We start from the raw sequence: 14,457 nt of genomic DNA, 5'->3' as shown, positions 1-14,457 counted from the left end.
ATCTTGAGATTTAGCTAGGGATGTCATTCCATTACTAACATATCTCGACTATGATGTCAAAGATACTGTTCTGACGACTCCCAGAAAGTCTTGACTGTTCCATTTTATAGTGGGATAGTGTCTTTTGCCATTTCTCATCGCATTTTCTTCTTGTATTTTCTTCCTTTCATTTCCTAGAACAAAATTTGGTTCTTGTATTTAACTATCTCCCACCGTAAATGCATAAAGACTACTGTCATTTTTACCTACCGGTTCGAGGTAATTAAATAGGGGCAACTGTCATACCTCAATTTTGTCCGGCCATTTGTGGTTACCCATGAGATCTCTTTGTTTCAAAGGTCCATTTGCATAAGCGTGTTCATAATCTAAAATGTGGTTTGAATATTTCTACATTACTAATCCAAAATCTATTTTCTTATTAGTAAGTATTAAGAGCCATGTTATTATTTCTATGAACACTATTTATTAATCCATTTACACACCCCAAATATTTATGCAAAGTTCTAAGTCTTTCATAGGTTCCTAAATTAAATTGGCATTTTTTTGAGTTAGAATTGTGTTTGTTTTTAAATTAAAGCACCATATTTAGATTTATATGTTGAAGTTAGAATTGTGTTGTTTTTAAATTAAAGCACCATATTTAGATTTATGTGTTGAAGTTAGAATTGTGTTGTTTCTAAATTAAGTCCCCATTTGGTTTCTTTGTACCTAAGTTGAAAGTGTATTGTTTTAAGAGATGAAATTACATTGACATGTCTTTTTTTAAATTCTTGGTCACAGTTGTTTTTTTTTTATTAATGATAACATGCTAGAGGCAATTTTTGGTTGAATGTTCATGGTGACCCAAGTAGGTTGCCAATTGAAATAAGAGGACAAATTTCAAAATGATTTAATTGATTAGCATAACTAGAAATATTGAGATAAGTTTTAAATACTTAAAAGGTAATTACATGGTTAAAATTTAATCCAATAATCCAAAATATACATTTAACCTAAAAAACTAATTAATTACATCTTAATTTAATAAGAATGTTATTGCAATTCCAACAGATAGGAACGAATTCCCAAAAAAAAAACCATTGCCCAAGAGACCAAAGCCAGTAAACCGTTGAACCCGCCTTGGAACTGGCACGCCTCAAAACTTGCTTGCCTAAAGCCTCACGCAGCCACCTTCCATTCCATCAAAGTCACTTCAAGTTGTAACCTGCAAAAAAAAAAACAACTTAAATAAAAAGCCCTTTCCAAAAGCGCTTAAAGGACTGAAGAATAAGTAATAAATTAATCAGTTTAACAATTTGCCCAGAGGACTAATTTGAACATCCAAAAAGCATTTCAAAGATGGATTAAACTAGTAATAAATTTACAAAAATAGAATCCCACATAACCTGGAGGAAAAAGACGTAACAGAAGAGAGTTTCTTTAAGACCTAGAAAATTCACCATTTAAAAATATCTTAAGAACACAGTCATAAGAACACAGCAGGATTTTTCTTAAAAAACCCTAAAAAACTAAACAAAGAAGATATTCTTAAAATCCCAGAGAGTAATCTAAATTAGTTTTGTTAAGAACACTAAACACGTAATACTAAAAAAAACCAGCAAATCGTAAGAAGAAATTAAAACAGCTTTGCATCCATATAATCCTCAGACATAAGTTAACAGAAAAAGAAGAAAGATTGAGAAGAAAACTTATCTGAAACTGTGACGGGTTGCCGGCGACGGACTCGGATCCAAACACTCTTCTTCGCCTGAAATCGTCCTTCCAGCTCCTTCGCCGTGGTAAGTAAAACGAATCCCCATTATTTGTCTTAAATCACAAACGTGCAAAAGCTTTGAGGTTGATTTAGGGAATTTTGGGTTCGGATCCGACCTCAGAGGGTCGTATTGAGTAAGATAGGTTGCATTTTGGGTAGTGCGACCGGAGAAGAACGGAGGCTCCGCCGTGAGCCGCCGCCTTCGGCCGTCTTCTCCGGGAGGAGAGAATTTTTAGGGTTTTTTTTGCATAGCTCCTTCTGAGCGTTTGAAGGTTGAAGAGAGAGAAAGGATGAGTGAAATGTTGTTACGTTTCCAGTTTTCTTTTTTTTAAAACCGTGTTTTGTTTGGTGAGGTGGCGGTGACAAGTGTCACCAACCCTGGACACTTGTCACCATTCAAAGGATGAGTCTTCTGGGTCAACGTTTGACCAGACCCTTCCTGGGCTTTCCTTTGCTCTTAGGCCCACGTTCCTTGACTGTTCACACCCCCACAGTTTAGAATAGAACAATGCTTTGATTTACACTAAATTCTTTGATCATTAGAATAGAACAATGCTTTGATTTATTTATTTTATTTTCGAAATTATAATTATACTATTGTTAATATTATTTTATTTTATTTTCGAAATTATAATTATACAATTGTTAATATTATTTTATTTTATTTTTGAAATTATAATTATACTATTAATAATATTATTTTATTTTATTTTCGAAATTATAATTATACTATTGTTAATATTATTTTATTTTATTTTCGAAATTATAATTATACTATTGTTAATATTATTTTATTTTATTTTCAAAATTATAATTATAATATTGTTAATATTATTTTATTTTATTTTCGAAATTATAATTATACTATTGTTAATTTTTTTTATATATAGTAAATATGTAATTATATTATTGTTATCATTATTAATATTTAATTATTTGGTTATATTCATTTTTTTATTACTACTACTTATTATTTAATTAAAATAAAATAATTCGTTAAACATTCGATTAATTAATTGATTATAGAATCACAAGTGTCCTTCATAATTTAGATGTTTATGTATCTTAAGGAGTGTATGTGCATTATTTTTTATCTATTTGTTTATATCGAATCTTGAGTGTAGACGAAATGACATGTTATAATTGTGACAAAATCACGTTGCTTTCATCGATTTTAAAATAATCCGAGCCGATTTCAAAATAAATCACATACTTCTCGATTCAAAGTCGAGCCCATTTTCAAAACACCTCTATAAGTCAATCGCTTGTAAAAGCATCGCCATCAACCTCACATAGCTTACTCTTGGGCTTTCTTACAATGAGACATATTCGATTTTATTTAATCGAGTAGAAGATCGATACACTAAAATAAAATTCATTTCATTCATAAATACAAATTTAAAACCTCGATCCGACATCGAAAGTTAAATTAAAATACTTAATAACATTTAAGCGACACTTCATTTGAAAATGAAAAGGGGGATGGTTTTGAGTTTTCAACTCCTCTTCTCGATTATTTGAATACGAGTTTTCTTACTCGGTTAGTCAAATGGTCGTCATTTCTAATCCATTTAAGCACAAACAAATCAAAATCCTTTTATAACAAGAAACCAAAAGGGAGATAACTTTGAGTCTTCAATTTTTCTCCTCGACTATTTGAATACAAGTTCTCTTATTTGGTTAGTCAAATAATTGTCGTTCATCTACAAACTTCTAAACCCGATTAAATCAAATTATTTTCATAATAAGCTAAATGAAAAGGGAGATGACTTTGAATTTTCAACTTCTCTCCTCAATTGTTTGAATACGAGTTCTCTTACTCGGTCAGTCGAACTATTGTCATTTTTTGCTAACTCATACTGTAAGTCAAATCACTTTCATAATAAACTGTACGAAAAGGGAGATGGTCTTGAGTTTTCAATTCTTCTTCTCAAATGCTTGGATATGAGTTGTCTTACTCAGCCATTCAAGTACTTGTCGTCTATTCTAAGAATACATCAACTATACACAACCTTATTTTCATAATTACTCAGATGAAAAAGAAAGTGGTCTAGAGTCTTCTATTCCCTTTCCCGACTATTAGGATACGAGTTGTCTTACCCGATTATCCGGGTATTCGTCATCCTTCCAAAACACCTTAACTATTATCAAATCTTTCCTATAATTAAGGACGAAAAAGAAAGTGGTCTAGAGTCTTCTACTCCCTTTCCCGACTGTTAGGATACGAGTTGCCTTACTCGACTATCCGAGTAATCGTCATCGAACCAAAAACATCTCAACCAATCAAAAACACCCAACATATTAATCCAACTTATCACCCCTGTGTGACCAAAACTATTTTCAGAAAGAACACCATTTAATCCTTTCTAATACGCACAACAAACTGGTGCTTAAGCCTCCGTCGAGATTAGACAAGCCAACGTTTAACCTTTAGGATGCGATCTAAACAGTCATTCATTAAACAACACCAACCAACCGTAGTTCCCCGAACTACGAATGCTCTGACTTCTTTATTGCACCATAAGAATACGTAGGCAGGAGATTGCTGTATCTTCGCGAGCACACTAATAAAAAACCTCCCCTTTCTCCTTTTTTTCTCATCCATTTTTATTTTCAATATTTTATAACCCAAAGATAACAAACAAACATGAATTAACACTCGAAACACAAATTAGAACTAAATGGTTCCCGTTGAGTACAACGGACGTAAGGGGTGCTAATACCTTTCCCTTATGTAATTCACTCCCGAACCCGAATATGGTTGCGACGACCATTATTCTATTTCCTAAAGGTTTTATCGATATTTTCCTATCCCTTCATTGGGATAAATAAAGTTTGGTGGCGACGCTGTTCGAACGTAATTTTTTCCGCGACCATCACGAGGAATCGTATTTTTCGAGATGCGACACTTGCCTTTTTCTGATCTCAGGTTTCTCTTCTTATTTGTACAAACATCTTCAGGTTAATCTCATTTATCCCCATAACCAGAGGATCGGAATTGCGGTGTAGTGATTCTATAGGGACTTCACCAGTGAGGCCTTGCTTTATTCTTTCCATGATTACGCATCGTTCATTATCTTTCCTCTGCTTCGTATGCTCACGGTTGTTGTAAATTGCAGCATGAAAAGTTGGTGGCGGCGTAATGGTAGAAGAAGGTGAATGCCATAGGGTTGAAGCTTTGAGAAAGAACTGAAGTTGTTGGCAATGAGGGAGATCAAATCTCCTGGTATGGAGAAGATTGAGGCTTTGTAATGGAGAAAACAGAGTTGTTAGCAATGAAGAAGAATGGAATTATTCAAGCTCTTGGAGAAGAAGCTTGGTGTGAAGAAGGTTGGTGGAGATGGAAGCCAAAAAAAACCCTTTGGAATGTGATGAAGGTATGAATTTATACTCTTAGATCTCCTCTTCTACTTCTTCTCTTATGGATTTCTGTTAGGAATTGGTTAGGTTTTGTTAGTTAGTTGATCCAATTATGCAGTTAGTTATGGGTTGGTGAATTCTGTTAGATTCGTTGTGAGTCAGTTGGATTTTCTGTTGGAGTTTCAAAGTTAGTTAGGTGGTTAGAGGTTTGTGAGAAGTTATTAGAAAACGGTTGGGGTATTGGTTTGATTTTCTGAGGTTCTGTTATTGAATGGGAACCTAACTTGTGAGATTTTCATTTTACAGGTCCTTTGGAAATTGGATTTTGCAGGTAACTTCAGATTCTGAATTAGTTCAGAGGCGGTTCTTGAAGAGCGAAATGAATGGCTACTAGAGATGGGGTTTGGTTATCAGTTTTGACGGTCAACAACTTCACTTATCCATTGCCATATCACATTCAGTATTAACATCATCACCAACCAAATTTCGATGCTTTGCCTTTTCTTTCATCATGAAGCAAACCATTGGAGGCGTCATTGATCGATTTAACCATGATAGCCATTACATAACATAGAGAACCGGCATTTCAGCAGCACAAGGTTCTTCGATGCGGCATTAGACAAGGGCTAGAACATTTTGATACATTACGGAAGTATATCGCCTTAGGCAAATAGGAACGGTAAATTTCGGGATCCTTGAGTCTTTGAGTACATTTTTAATATCGATCATGATCCTTTTTGAATTTGAGGAGATCAAGGCATGAACAGCAGACCGGCTACCATAATTTTCAATTGAAATATTTCTGTACAGGTTCCGGATCGCTTCATTAGTACCAGGCATTGCTTCCTCGGGACCAGGATTTAATGCGTTTGCTGTACAGTTGCCTCTACCACCATGACCTGTTGAGTTGTTGCTTGATTGCTTACATCTTTGGTCGATGGGAATTCTAATGGCAGGTTCCCAATGGCATTTTCTAATCAAAGTTGTTCTCTACCGGCGTCTTGGAAATTTCGGCTCTCCACATCCGTAATGTTTTGGACCTTTGCAAGCGATTCAAGAGCAGGTAGACCATGCAACTTATTTGAATAATCAATTATAGACTTTCCTTCTCTGAATGCTATTGAAATGAAGATGGTAAAATCTCTAGGAATGCAAAACGTTGCCTATTATGATTTCTGCTCTTTGATTTATTTTTGCAATCTGTTATGGTTTCGGAATTTAATCGGCGACAATTTCCATTTCGCAAGTTGCTTAGAAGTGGGCTTTTGGATTCATTGGTTTGTTTTTCCAGGTCTATGCTTATCAATCAAGTAGGCCATGAGGTGGAAAATGGTTGGATAAAGGTTCATAGCATCAGAGTCGGCTTTTAACGTATCCGCTTACCAAAGATCAAGAATCAAATATGGAGGATTGGATTAGAATTAGGGTGGGGATTTATGTTGTTTTCTTTTGTTATAACTTGAACCATGTATATTGTATGAGTGTGTTAGAAAATGGAAAGGTTTTGAATGAGAATATATAGTCTTTAAATGACATTAATGCATCATCATGGAATATTTTTGGATGATTTATGAGAATTAAAGATTGTTTAAAGGACGGATGGAGAAATTGAATTATTGAATTCCTGGTCGAAATTTGCGTGAAGGTGTAAATGACTTGGATGGTGGATTGTTTTGGATAGGTTATGAATACTTTTGGTGCTTGTGCAGGCTTTGTTTGCTTAATAATTAATTATATGGTAGCATGTCAATATGTGTTCATGGTATGCACGGTTAACGGTTTTTTGTAGTTTGTAAATTGGACAATGGTTAGGTATATGTACATTTGGATATAGTTTGGAGAATGATGAATGGATTCAAATGGATATTGGTTTAATAAAAGTGGTTTATTGGATATGGACAATTGGGTCGGGCTTGCAAATGGGTTTTGATTTTTGGTTTGGAATGAGTAATAGATATGCAAGACCAAAAATGGGCTTACTCTAGGACAACCTTCATGGCCCATAGGAAAAACAATTCCGAAGATCAATTTGAATTCCCAATTCCAACTTCAAAATTAAATCTTCAATTTCCAAATTAACTTGAATTTCTAAATCAACTTGAATTTCCAAGAGCAACTTGAATTTCCAAAATCAATTTAAATTTCCCAATTAACTTGAATCAATGATGAAATGATCATGGACGCTTATGTTAAATGCAACGATCAAGTATGGCAAGTTGACTAAAAAGTCAACGGTTGACTAAAAGTCGACTGATGCAAAAGATGATGAAATGGACTTCTCTGATTAAAATGTATGTTCAAAAGGGTACTATGATCCAACTAGAACCAGAGTGACTTGGGTCAAATGAGATGCAGTGGAATATGAATGCAAACAAGCCATGTATTAGGGTTTAGCTAGGTCAAAGATCCAAGTGTCAAGCAATGACCAAAGGTCTTAAATCCAACAATTTGTTAATGTCATGAACCAATTTAGGGTTTACAACCCTTCAAAACAAATCACAAGGATTACCAACTCCAATACTGAAATCTCCAATCCGAGCCCGCTTTGTTAATCAGAAACCTCGAATCTGTGAGGTATGAATGACGATGACTATGCATGAGACATGAGGTTAGATGGATCTCGGGTTAGATGAAAAAGCAAAAATGGAGGGCAAATTTTTGGGTACTAGAGAGTTTTGATCCTTCTTATAATATCATTCTTTTCTTTTCTCATTCATTTTATTTTCTTCTTTTCACAACAATTTTCTTGAAATTTTGGATCATATTCTCTAGTATCGCAACCCTAAACTTACAACTTTGCTCACTTCCAAGAGCAACCCAAACTTAATATTTTTCATATACTTTAGGAAATATACTTCTACATAACTCCAAAGGGAGGATGGAAAGAAATGATCTTTCAAGTAATATGGCTAAGAATTTAAGGCTACATCACCGAAAGAAAGGCTTAGGCTCAAAGTGGTTAGCAATGGATATACCCATTACTACATGGTGGTTTACAAAGGCTCAAAGTTATAAAAAAATAGCCTTAGTGTGTCTTGGTCAAACCATATAACTTAATCGAAAATAGATCAAACCAGATAAGAGAATAATGAATGGATACACTCATAAAGAAAGAAAAATGAACAATGGAAATATTTGGCTCAAACCTTACTAGATGAGGTATTTGTAGGTTGAGTACAAGTGAGTTTATTCTTTTCTCATCCTTATCCTTCAAGTTGTTAGTTGCTATTGTGATGATCAATTTTCTTTTTGGATCATTTGTTCAATGTTAAAGTGCTAAACTCGCAATCTAAAAGAAACAAAACAGCTACAAACTTGCTTATTAAATACAACATGGTGTTACCACAAGAAATCTCTAAGGCATGTTGAAGGCGTAATTAATGAAAGGGTCTTATGAATTTAAGGTTTATACCCCATCAAGGGGTGGAGATGTGCCTGAGATAAGCAAGAGTTGAGAAAAACGTAAGTCATCAAGGGATGAAACCGACAGAAGAAGCATGTTTGGTCGAAAATCCATTTCGTCGACTGAAATGAAGATTGGGACTTAAGGAATTTTGGGTTGTGCCAAACACATAGAAGACAACGTCGCCCTAAATACCTGGGCAGGAGAAGTTTGAAATTGAAAATGACTAGCAGTTACAAGAAGAATAAAGCGCCAGAATATGGAGCAGTTTGCAGAACGTGTATAGAGCAGTTTGCAGATCGTGTGGCACGACGTCTGCTATTTTCTAGGATTTTTTGGCCTGTAGGCAGTTTCTTTAGTTTAGTATAAATAGGATATCCCACAAGGGGCTCAGGGTGTTCACCTTGTACTAAAATCACTTATAAAAAACTTCTCATTCCCAGCGTGAGGAAGCAAGACTTTTTAAGAGTGCTATGTACGTGAATCACCACATTTATTTCAATGCAACTTCCTTACTTTTCAATTGTTCCCGTTGAACATTTTATTTTAATTTCATTTACTTTTGAGTTATCACTTTACGTTATCGTCTACGCTGTCGACATTGATTCTATTACGATAATAGAGTTCACCAAAAGCGTGTTCGTCGTGTACGTCTTTTGAATGTTGTAGTGCTGTCGGTCACGAGTCACCCATAGGTTATAGCATCATTTAAACCTTTCGTGTGGGAAAAAACATGCGCTTGTTCAATACTTTGTCAGGAGTCGTTCCTCACAAAGTCGTTCTGTCGAATTGAATAAGCCACACTTGTACTAGCACATGTCTTAGGATCAACTGGTAGATCCTGCAAGTAACCCTTAAGTTTTAAGCCCTAGGGAGGACCAGCGGTTGTTTACCAATTTCTACAGTAAACAAAATGGCACGCCCAGTGGGACAGTGCTAGTGCAATTACGAAATTGCATGAAACTTAGAAATGGCAAACTATATAGTAAGCCACGAGAAACTTTGAAAATGTCAAATTCCAATACAGATGAAGTGCCACAAGGGACTTTATCCACTACGGAAACAGTAATTTCACAGGTTGCCACTTTGCCGCTGATGAAAAGTGCAACCCCAACGATGTCGACTACGGGTGCGGTTGGAACATCAATTCCTTTACCTCCACCGGGGGGTTCAGGATCAACGATAACGACGTTCAGACCTTATGTGCCTCGCTTTGGCACCACAGATCCTCTTTATGGAATGTCGTATTCCTTAATGCCAGGATATCAGTCGACATCAAGTACAACATTGTTTTCAGACAATGCTCCAAACACGAATCCCTCCTTGCAAGGATCAGCGCAAGGGGGCAATGTTAGGAATAATACTCAGAAAAGAACCATGCCGCTGTCGAACACTTCAATAGTGGTGTTGAGGCAGCAAATGGATGATAGTAACCATGAGTTGGTTAATAGGTTAACCAATCAAATGGGTACAGTTTTTAATCCAGTGATACAGGAATCTGCTGAAACAAATAGGTAGGTGGTGAATCAATTAACGCGCTTGTGTAATTTTTGGGGGCACCGGCTCGACAGATGGCACAAGTGGTTAGGTAAATCGTTCCTGTTCAGATGGAGATAGGGGCAGCAGAAGATGAGACAGTCCACGAGGGACAAATCCTTAAACCCCAACAAAATCAAGGCGTTGAATCAGGAGTCGCAGGACGTAACCAGATGGTATTGGTTAACCGACACCAAGATGCTGATCAAATTGTCGATCAACATCGACAAGAAGACTTAGCAGTAGAAAATAATTTGACAACTATTGTCGAAAGGATTATGGCTAGAAATGGTATGGGTGCCACATTGCAAAGGCCACTGTACGCCTCCCCGTTGGCTGAATTTATTCTCCAAACCGAGGCACCTAAGGGAATGAAAGTGCCTAAGTACACTAAGTTTGGGGGAGAATCTGGTGAGTCGACAATAGAGCATGTTGCCAGATATCTAATAGAGTCAGGAGATTTAGCTCATAATGAGTGTTTGAGAGTGAAAAACTTTCCCTCCTCTCTGACTAAGGCTGCCTTCACATGGTTCACTTCTTTGGCCCCAAGTTCAATTGATTCGTGGGCCAAATTAGAAAAAAAGTTCCATGAACAGTTTTACGAAGGACACTCCAAAATTAGTTTGGCAGAATTGTCTAGTATCAAGAGAAGGTTTGCTGAGAGCATTGACGATTATCTTAATCGATTCAGATCATTAAAGGCCAGGTGCTTTACGCAAGTACTAGAACATGAACTTGTTTAGATGGCTGCTGGGGGGTTAGATTATTCCATTAGGAAGAAAATAGACCCAACTTTTGTGAAAAGTATGTCACAATTGGCCGATAGAGTTTGACATCTCAAACGGCTAAGGTTAGAAAAGGTTAGACACAATAAAGCTAAGAAAGAAAAAGTAGCGTTTGTCGACTATGACGCGACAGATCCAATATATGAGGCTGATTATGCCTCATCGACCGAATTAGAAATTGACGTGGCTGAGTTAAAGCCAGGATCTGCCTATGAGTGTCGATCATTACTTCCTGTGCAAGGAAAAAATCCTGTCAAAAATAATCCAAAATTCCCTTCGAAAACTTATACTTTTGATGTGACAAAGTGTGAGGAAATTTTTGATCTGTTAGTCAAAGATGGTCAAATGGTGGTGCCACCTGGTACTAAAATACCACCATTAGAACAAAGACCGAAAAGAGGATTTTGTAAGTATCATAATTATCTTGGTCATAATACCTCTAATTGTTACCTTTTCAGGGATCTAGTTCAGAAAGCGATTCAAGAAGGCAAGCTGAAATTTGCTGGCCGCATAATGAAGATCGACGCTGACCCTCTCCACCAAGAGGAAGCTCTATTCGTGGAGCCAGTCGAGATCAACATGGTCGAGGTCACCGAATACGATGAGGCCGACATGCTGAAGCAAACTAGTGAAAGCCCGGATATCGACATAGCTGAAGTTTACCCAAGGGCTGATGAAGACTTGGTAGATTTCCTGTATCGCTGCAAGAATAAGGGCTCACAAGTTTTCTTGTACCCTAGATGTGGTGCTGTCACCGAAAAAATAGTTGCTGAAAATTTCCAGAAGCTACAGTTGGGCAAAAGCAAAAGAAACGGGCTGAACAGAGAGCGCCAGAACGAAAGAGGCTCAAAGAAGGCTGTGGAAAGTGCTCAGGCGAGGCCCAGGAGCTTCATCCCGTCGGCAAGTGTCCCTAGGGGCACTTGGGTCAAGCCTCAGGAAAAACAAGAAACCCCACAAGGGGCTGCTGCTGCTAGAGGAGGTCTAGCAATTAATTACAGGCGTGAGTTCAAGTCTGAAAAAAGGACTCATGTCTCTGAAAATTATTTGGGGAAGAACCCCATGTCGAGGATTCAATGGAGACGCTTTCAAAGGCGTAAGAATGCCAAAAGAGAGGCTGCTAGAGGAATAGCTGGAAGAGGCATGGCCAGTGGGGCGAATGCTGGAAAGAAGGTTGTTGTGAAGGTCGACACGACAACAAAAGAACGGATCAGAGAGTATGTTCATCGACCAACTGAGAAATGTTCTGATGAAGTTACTGATGACTTCAATTCAGAATCTGAAGCAAGTCTGGACATCTTGGTCAACGTGGTGTCAATTCTACCACAAGAATATAATTGTGTGACTGAGGTGGAGGAGTCGGTAGACGATGCTGACGCTGAAGAAATGGCTTTACACCAGCCAAGATGCTATTTTGTGTTAAACGATGGTTCTGCTGAGAGCCAAGAAGCAGTTTTCGAAAGGCCCACGATGACTATGAAAAATCATTTGAAATCGTTGTTGATTAGGGCCAAAGTGGAAGGCGTAACTATCAACAAAGTTTTGGTAGATTGTGGCGCCACTATCAACATAATGCCACACCATATTCTGAGGAAGATTGGAAAGTATGATACTGACATCAGATCCAACAACGTGATCTTGTCTGACTACGGGGGCAAAACAAAAAGCACCATGGGTATGATTATGGTGAATATCACTGTTGGTTCAATAACTAGACCGACATTGTTTATGGTGATAGATGCCAAGCCAAGTACAACTTGTTATTTGGCAGAGAATGGCTCCATGGTGTCGGAGCCGTACCATCTTCAGCACATCAAAGATTGGTGATTTGGAGAGAAGATGGAGTGGTCGAAAATATCGAAGCCGACCAAGGATACTTCATGGATGACGTGAATAATGTCGGCAAGAAGGAATTTGAGAGAAAGTTGGCCAACATTTCTCCTTGTTTTCCAGCTGAGGATGTGTATGCTAATCTGAGTGAAGCTTTTGTTTCTCTAACTCTGCATGAGACTCATGGCTTCATTTGGGATGTGGAACATTTGGATGATCCACCCTATACAGGTATCCGGCCGACAGGCTGGGGAGATGTCACTGATGATGACTGAGCTAGAAGCTCTAAAAAGGATTTCGGTATACGTTGCCGAGAACAAAATAAAATTGGCTCTAGAGGCTGAAGAAAACATGGTTGTCGAAGCCTATGTGTTAAAGAAAGAAGGTAATTTGGCTATTGAGCCAGAGCCTCCAGATAAGCCAGTTTTGGCTAAGGAAAACGTCAACATGCAGCGTTTGGACTGTATTTATGACGATGAACCTTTAGGGTTTGAAAAAGATCCAAAGGCGCCAGAAAAAATGCGACCAAAAGACCCCTTAGAAGAAGTCGACCTTGGCGAAAGAGTTAAAATCTGAGGTAATATCTTTACTTAAAGAATTTAGAGATTTTTTTGCTTTGGATTATAACGAAATGCCTGGTTTAAGTAGGGATTTGGTCGAACTAAAACTGCCCATAAAAGCTGGAAGAAAGCCAGTAAAGCAGACGCCTAGGCGTTTCGCACCAGAGATCATGGCAAAGATAAAAGCGGAAGTAGAAAGGCTCCTAAAAAGCAAGTTTATACAAACTGCAAGGTATGTCGAATGGTTGGCCAATATTGTGCCAGTAATTAAGAAAAATGGGTCTTTAAGAGTATGTATTGACTTTAGAGATCTAAATGCTGCTACCCCCAAAGATGAGTATGCCATGCCCATAGCGGAAATGCTGGTCGATTCGGCCGGTGGTTTTTAATATTTAAGTATGTTAGATGGTTATGCTGGATATAACCAAATTTTTATTGCAGAAGAAGATGTGCCGAAGACGGCGTTTCGATGCCCAGGAGCCTTGGGAACATATGAGTGGGTTGTCATGCCATTCGGCTTAAAAAATGTCGGAGTAACATATCAGAGGGTAATGAACTCAATGTTCCATGATTTTATTGAAGATTTCATGCAAGTATACATTGATGATATTGTGATAAAATCAAATGGTCGACTCACCCACGTCGAACATCTCCGAAAGGCCTTTTTAAGGATGAGGAAATGTGGATTGAAAATGAATCCATTAAAATGTGCTTTTTATGTGCAGGCGGGTGATTTCCTTGGCTTTGTGGTGCATAAAAAAGGTACCGAAGTAAACCAAAGCAAAACAAAAGCCATTATGGACGTCAAGCCTCCGTCGACCAAAAGGGAACTGCAATCCCTGTTGGGAAAAATCAATTTTCTTAGAAGATTTATATCCAATTTAAGTGGCAAAACCAAAGCCTTTTCACCACTACTTTGACTGAAGAATGAGGACTTTAAGTGGCAAGAAGAGCACCAAGAGGCTTTCAAAAAAATCAAAGAGTATTTGACTAAGCCTCCAGTACTAGCCCCTCCCGTTAGGAATAGGCCGATGAGGTTGTATATTGCAGCCTCAGAATCGACTATAGGAAGTATGTTAGTCCAAGAGGATGAAAAACGTGAAGAAAGACCTGTGTATTACCTTAGTCAAATGCTTAATGATCCTGAAACTAGGTATAGTGATATAGAAAAACTATGTCCATGCCTGTATTTCTCTTGTATGAAACTAAAGCAATATATTAAGCCTGTCGATG

This window comes from Lathyrus oleraceus, chromosome 3 (assembly GCF_024323335.1).
Source record: "Lathyrus oleraceus cultivar Zhongwan6 chromosome 3, CAAS_Psat_ZW6_1.0, whole genome shotgun sequence".
NCBI classification, from domain to species: Eukaryota; Viridiplantae; Streptophyta; class Magnoliopsida; order Fabales; family Fabaceae; genus Lathyrus; species Lathyrus oleraceus.
The sequence above is the reverse complement of the archived record's forward strand: the minus strand, read 5'-3'. Positions refer to the sequence as shown.